Genomic DNA, 7,317 nt, shown 5'->3' with positions numbered 1-7,317 from the left:
AAGGCTTTATCAGAAAGAGTATTATTGCATTGAAAAGGAAGTTTTCTTTGTTTAGCAATAGGACAAACATAACATGGTGTACTTTTATGTAAATCATAAATTTTACAGTTCAAAGTATCTTTAAGTAGATTCAAACGTTTGTGAGACAAGTGCCCAAGACGAGAGTGCCAGGTCTCAGCAGAGACAGAGATAACTTGACTGGAATTTGGTGTAGTATCAAGAATGTGAAGATCTTTGATAGTATTACCTCTTCCAATCGTCCTCTTGCTGACATTGTCTTGCATAGTAAATCCGTCAGAGGTGAAATGAACAGAGATAGGAGAATTATTAGTGAGATAGCTCACTGACACAATGTTGTATTTAAAGGTTGGTGCATACAAGACATTGGTTAAGATGATTTCACTGTCTAATTTAACTGTCCCACTTTGATTCACGGTTAAACAATCATTGTTAGGAAGAATGCGTTTAGTTGAGGGTATGTTACATATGCATTGAAAAAGTTTGACATTAGAACATATATGTCTAGTTGCTCATGTGTCAAAATTCAAGAATTATGCAATGGAGGAGCACAATTATGGGATAGGATGATACTTGGATTACCCGTAGAGGAACTAGGGTCATTAGCATTCATACCATTTTGTTGTGCAGCAAGTAAATTCAGCAGTTGCCGATATTGAGTCGTGAATAATTGAGGAAGAAGTGCATGGTTTTTCAGTTGAAGTAGAGTTGCTTTCCTCCCCAGTTTGAACCTGATTTGCCGCAGCATCCTTAGGCTTGTTTTGCTTATTGAATCCAGGGGGATATCCATGGATTTTGTAGCATTTTTTGATGGTATGTCAAAGGATATTGCAGTGCATGCAAAAGGGCCGGTTCCTCGTAGGAGGATGGGATTCTCCAGCTTGATTGTCATCCTTCTGGTTCCCTCTTTTATCACCTTGAAAAGAAAAAGTCATGGCAGAGTTAGCATTATTGGAACTTGGGGCAGTGCCTCTTTGTTGTTGTTCTTTACAAGATGAAACACCCTATTCACTTTAGGTAAAGGATCCATGAGAAGAATGCTTCCTCTAACTTGCGAGTATGAATTCGAGAGTCCCACTAAAAATTACATAATGTACTCCATGTGATAATGATCTTGGAGCTTCTTGACTCCTCCACATGTACATCCGTTACATGTAAATGAAGGCCTGTAATTGGTTAGTTCTTCCCATATAGTTTTAAGTCTAGTTAAATACATGCTTATGGTCTGATTTTCTTGTTTAAGTTCATAAGATCCTTCCTCAAATTGTATATACGAGGACCATTTTTCTGGTAAAAATGGATCTTTAAATCATTCCAAATTGTCGAGGCACATTCATCATAAAGAATGCTTGATGAAATTTCTTTTGAAAAAAAAATTAAAATCGAGGAGATCACAATGTTATTATACGATACCAAGCATTATAAAGACTTTGTTCAGAAATATGGGGTTTAGGAATAGAACCGTCGAGGAATCTGATTTTATTCTTCACAGAGATTGCGAGCTGCATCGCCCTGCTCCATGAGACGTAGTTATCTTGTCCTGTGAGAGGTTGAGACGCCAAGGTATTTCCAGGATTATCTCCATGGTGAAGGAAGAACAGACTAGCTGGATCTTCCAATGGATTCTTGGTTGCAGCAACTTGAAGACTTTGATTAGTTTGAGTAGACGAGTTGCCAAGATCGACAACAGTAGCAGGAATTCTGGTTTGATCCTCATCTGTAGCCATTGCGCGGAATCAATGTACAGAGAGAGAGAAAGGAGATCACCAGATCAGAGAAGAAGAAGATCGAGAAAAATGCAGCTACGCCAGAGAGGAAGACACGACAGCTGGGAGGATTGGACAAGAAAGCTTATCTTTCTCGCTCTAATATCATGTTGAGAAAAGGGAATCGTAATCTTGCAAAGAGAAAAATGAATTTGATTAATCTAAACAGAGGAGAGGCAAGCTTATATATAGCTTGGACTTCAGTACAAAACAGACCCAAGAAAAGAGGAGACAACCGTTTTAACAGAAAACAGTTATAACTGAAAACACAAACCGACTTATAAACTAACTAGCTCTATACAATAAGCTAACAACTAATAACAGTATACTAATGACAACACAGTAATATGGACCAATATACCAATAAACTTAATAATTGAGGTGGCGTTTGGTTGGAGTTATGACATATTTACTTATAGGAAGTGAGAATGAATGGTATGATATTGATTCTCATACAATTGGTTACTAAATTTTGGAAAGGGACAAAGTAGTGAGACCCACACAAATTAGGGAGAAAATAAAAGGAAAGGTTCTCCACATTTTTATAAGGAATACCTTTCCCTTTCCTAATTTAATTTATTTTAATTTTAATTTTATTAATTAAAAATAAAAAAGATACATATGCTCTTTAAAAATCTATAAAAAAAAAATAATTACATGTTCTAATAATGGCAATTTTGTTAAATTGAAGCATTCTGATTACCTTTCCTAATTATGTAAACAAAATAATATGATTCTAGTTTTCTTTCGGGACAGTTTAATAAACAACATAATACAATACAAGAAATGTCACTTTTGCCAGCACATTTTTGTGCTGGCAATAAAGTTAGTATTGCGCTGGTAAAATAGAATTTACCTACGATGTGTTGGTAAAAAGGGGTTGGCAAATCAATGTTGGTATTAGAACTTTTTCCAGCATAAAATAAAAAGCGCTGGCAAAAAAGATTTTTCCTAGCGCGTAAATGTGCCGGTAAAAGTTAGATTTTAGCCACTGCAAATGTACGCTGGTAAAACTTTGATTTCTTTGCCAGCGCAGTTTTTGAAATGTGCTGGTAAAAGTTACTTTTACCAGCGCAGTAGCGAACTGTGCTGGTAAAAGTGACATTTCTTGTAGTGATAAAATATAGTTTCCGATTATTTTCTATTTTAAACTGACACATTTCTCCCATTGATTATTCTCATGCCAATTACAGTTTAGTAAACGCGCCATTAAGGAAATGGAATGGAATGAAAAAGAAACAATTTTCATTTCATTCATTTATTTGGTTGCATATTAAAGTATTAGAATGTTATTCTAATGGAATGATATTTCCACCATTTTCGTGGAATGACTTTTCCATTTTAAAATAAAAAAAATACCATTCCAATACATAATAAAAAAAATGTAATAATTTTTTTTGTCAATTTTGTTTATGTATTTTAAATTTTATTCAATTTCATTCTTATTGTTATTCTCATTTTCATTCCTATTCTTAAATTTTCATTCCTCTAAACCAAACGCCACCTGAGTTCGAAAACCAAGCAAACAACTGGCCCGCAAAGTATTTTGTTTTAAATTTCTATTAATAAAGTTTTATTACTATGGTAGTGAGAAAGAAGTAAATTAATAGCAACAACTATTTTCAAGATATTATATATTTTTCTTTCAAAAAGTAAAAGATTAAATAAGAAAAGGAATTATATGTTACAGAAAAGAAATGCTAAAGCATTAATAATGACACTTTATTTATTTTTTAAAAGGAAATTTTCTTATTTGAATGTTTCCAAGATGAAAATGAATTTATTATTATTAGTTGTGATGTAAGTTATAGAACATGGACAAACAAGCTAGTGTTAAAAAAGAATAATGAGAACCCTCTACTTTACACTCTTCCTGGTTCGAAATTCCCCTTTATTGATCAATGAAGGATCCAAAGTTGTCATTAATAAATAAATAAATCAAAATTAAATATCCAGAATAGTGTTTGTCAAGTCTTCTTTTACAGCTAAAAAGCTTCTTCAAAGAGGAAAAAAAAAGTTTGATAAGATATAATATAACAAAGAATGAAATTTGAAAATAATAACACAACACATGCATAGATGATAGATCTATGCTTTTTAACACTCTAATATTATTTGTTGTTTAGAACTATTTGTGTGTAATGTATCTGGATTGATTGTTTAATGTTATTAGTTGCTGCAAATAAAATTGTGAGTGATACTACTAAATATGTTACTTTAAGTTCTTTTTTTTAATGTTTTTGTTTCTTTGCTTTCATTCTGTTTCTTGAGACATGTTGGTTCTCTTTTGTTCTTCCCTTTCCTAGCTTCTCTATTGTTAGTTTCTTCAGTTTGCTTTTATTTGGGGGGTTCCTTTGAGACCCTGCCGTTTATTCTGTCTTTCGCTCTTTTTTATTGAATGGGTGCTTCGCACCCCCCTTTCCACCAAAAAAAAATTTCTGTCACAAATGATTTCAAAAAAAAAAAAAAAAAATTCTGTCACAAATACTACTTTTTTTTATTATTTTTTTATTTCTGGAATGTAATAGAGTAGAAAGAAGAAGAAAAAGAAACACGTGTGATTTTGAGATTCTAAATACATCCTGTAATTTTTAGTAAAGAGTTATAGTAGTAGTTAGACCATTCCAATGCACTGACTGAAAAATAGGCTAAATTTAGTACTACAAAAATAAATTAAAGTATAAATAATTAATATTTCAGATTTTATATGTTTAAGTATCTTATTTTTATTTTTAGAGGGAAAAATACTTAATGTTACAATTCTCTTATATCTGTTACTACCACTTTAGTTAACTCATAAATATGGACACGTTGAGGGTTGAGATGCATTACATTTATTTTCTTTATTTATTTTAAAACTTAATATTCTTAATATCAAAAACTAAATGCTACTTATTTCAAAAAAAAAAAACAGTTCTCATTACAATTTTCACATGATATTGACACTTCAATTCGATAATCATGTTCCATATACTGCACTGGTTCACTCAGCTATGATAATTTAGTATTGCATCTCTCTTATTTTTTTTTTAAACAAGTAGTATTTAGTTTTTGATAATAAGAATATTAAATTTTAAAATAAAATAAATAAATGTAATGCATCTGTGCCCTCTACATGTCCATATTTACGAGTTAACGGAAGTGGCAGTAATGGTATAAGAGAATTGTAACATTGAGTATTTTTGCCTCCAAAATAAATATAAAGTATTTAAGTGTATAAAATCTGAAACATTAAGTATTAATGCCGCAATTTACCTAAAAAAATTAGTAAATGCTATATTTAGCATACAATTAATTAGGATTTTTATCTCTTAAACTTTAATATATACTAAATTAGGTCTCTTAAATTTTTCTAACCGTTAAAAATATTCTTTGAACTATTGAGATTGTTTGTATGACGAAACTATAAAAGCTTTGTAAAGGTATAATCTTACCTATACACCACTCACCTTTTTTAAAATTTTCACACATAGGCAAGGTATCATATTAGGATCGCTGCTATTTTTTATGGCAAATTTCATGAAATACTCAATACCCTCTTCATATTCCGTAAACAATCTATTTCCTTTCATCTATTCTTTATCCATATCTAACTAAAACTACCTAAAATTAATATTAAATCACACTAAGTAAGATAAACGATCAAACTATCGAATTTTCAAACTAATTTTTTAATTTAAGTACTAGTTATTTAAAAATAGTTCAATTTTCAAAAAATTTGACAGATTTTCCTCTATTTATACAATATTTACCAATTTAACAAATCATCTATCAATTAACAACAAAAAATACAAATCATCACTCATCCGATCGTAGTTTATCGCAAAACCTACTTCACTACGGATGAATATTTAAAATATTCAAACTCATCTAACATGCATATTATTCTACCAATCTAACCGCAGTACATATATAATCTCACAACTTACTTCACTATATATGAATATTTATTCAAACTCCTCTAAAATTTTCATGATATTATTAAACAAAAAAAATAAGTCATTGGACATAACAATCAAAAAAAATTTAATTCCCTGTGAAAATAAAGCTTGCTAATTATTAAGTTGTCCTGTATACAATATTAAAATCATATCATAATCAAGATTTAAGAAAAATAATAAAGTTAATAAACATATGTTAACAATTATTTTACATATCTCTAATCTTATCATCCAAATTAAAAAGTCTTTCTTTTCATTTTTGTTTGTGTTTATGTTGGAACATTGCTATAGTGGTTGTGTTATGCATTACTACATTCCTTTTCACACAACAAAAACTAAGGTTGTTATGCTCATCTTTTCATCTTTATGTGTAAAATAGCACAAGTACAAGGTATTTATGTAAATAGCTTATGGTTGACTGAATTTCGTGATTTCAAATCAATTACACTGATCACATATAAATTCTGAAAGATATATTATCTCCATATTTATTGAGTATATATAAATGTCCTCATATTGTGTCATATTCTCAAATTACATAAAGATTAACTGTCCAAGAAGACTGCACTTATATATTACACAAAAAGACACTTGTTAATACGTCTCTATTATACATGTAAAGAGAGAGGCATCCCTCTATAACTTGGAATGAAAAATGAATATGATTAACTACTTTTTTTCACAAAGCTAAATATATCCCATAATGATATTCTAGTACTGGACGACTTCAAATAACAATGAACTTTTGTAATAGTATGTGTATCAAATTAAAAAAATTATTAGCAGAATATACTAAACCTGTAAACTTAAAAAAAAAAAAAAAAAAAAAAAAAAACACTGCTGTCAGCCTGTGATTATTTAGTATAGTCGTACTATACATATAATAAGTAATCCAAAAAGATTATAACCACATATATGTGCAAAAGACAATAAAAAGTTGTGCATTCTGCATTGGCCATTAATTCGGACGCTCGTGATCAAAATAAGGTTACTAACTTTCTCAACTATTTCTAGCTCATCCACACACACCCAACTTGAGATTTTAAAAGTAATAGTAAAAATTAAAAGTTTAGAGTCCATCCATAGACTCATATCAAGAAGATTCATGACTCTGGCTGATGTAACGTGCGATCAAAGATGTCACAATACAAGTTAGGTGATGCCCATAAGATGGCCAAGTGGTGGTTAAGTAGTGGCGCATGTTGGTGTACATGCTGATGTTTAGTTTGTACGACAGTGGAATTTTTGCAAATACATCCTCAATATTGTTCGGATCCGGACAGAACTTGGTATTCGCCATTTATTGGGGTCTATGAATACAACGGTACAAGCAGATTCGAAAAACTTTGTGATTTGGTATATGGTGATGACCATATATTTACAGAGCAAAAATCATGTATGTTCCTGGTAGAAGGCTTATGATATGCTCAAGGTGGGAGTGTCTGGTGTTAGCTCTCCACTACCCCCTGGATCCTTGGTGTTATGTGAGCTACTACTAGTCAGCGGGACTAGTAGGGTGGCCATATGAAAGAATGCTGCTAGAAGTTAGCAGGTATGTTTGCATTCGCTCTCCAGTATGCTGCTTGCAGGTA

The sequence above is a fragment of the Cannabis sativa genome, chromosome 7, assembly GCF_029168945.1.
Source record: "Cannabis sativa cultivar Pink pepper isolate KNU-18-1 chromosome 7, ASM2916894v1, whole genome shotgun sequence".
NCBI lineage: Eukaryota > Viridiplantae > Streptophyta > Magnoliopsida > Rosales > Cannabaceae > Cannabis > Cannabis sativa.
The sequence above is the reverse complement of the archived record's forward strand: the minus strand, read 5'-3'. Positions refer to the sequence as shown.